Below are 700 nucleotides of genomic sequence, written 5' to 3'. Positions count from 1 at the left end.
CTTGGGAGTTTTGTCCTGTCTCTTTATGTGTTTGTTTAAACTGACACATAACAATTGTACGAATTTGTGGGGCACAATGGGATGTTTTGATACATGCACTTATTGTATAATGATCAAATTAGGGTAATTAGCATATCCATCACTTCATACATCTATCATTTCTTGGGTGAGAACATTAAGCATTTTGTCCTTTCTCTGTAAGTTTTTTTCCCTCTATACCAATTTTGTACACACATAGTATACACACACACACACACACACACACACACACATTCTTGTTCAGCCTTGCCCAGAATGGTCACAAATTGGCATAGAGGGGAAAAGAACTTTAGAGAGAGGACAAAATGCACACACACGAATACACACACACACACATATACACATTGGTTATTGTCACCTACACACAAAACTATTATTCCCAATATAATTATGATTCCTCAAGTAACTTTGTTTCTAGTTATCTTAGTAAGCTACCAACACAAGAGCACAGGTCTCAGTTCTCAATCTGGTGTTTGGTACTTTGTCTTTGGCATTTTCTGGAGTGTATAGTAGTGTTCTTTACTAAGGAGGGCACACAGTTTTTTCACGGCTAGAATAAAATCACAACACATGTGATTTTGTAAAAATCACAGTTGAATTTGCTACCTTTCCTGTTGTATGTAAATTTGACTTATAAGAAAAAATACTTATCTGAACCAGG

This window comes from Macaca fascicularis, chromosome 1 (assembly GCF_037993035.2).
Source record: "Macaca fascicularis isolate 582-1 chromosome 1, T2T-MFA8v1.1".
Lineage (NCBI taxonomy): Eukaryota > Metazoa > Chordata > Mammalia > Primates > Cercopithecidae > Macaca > Macaca fascicularis.
The sequence above is the reverse complement of the archived record's forward strand: the minus strand, read 5'-3'. Positions refer to the sequence as shown.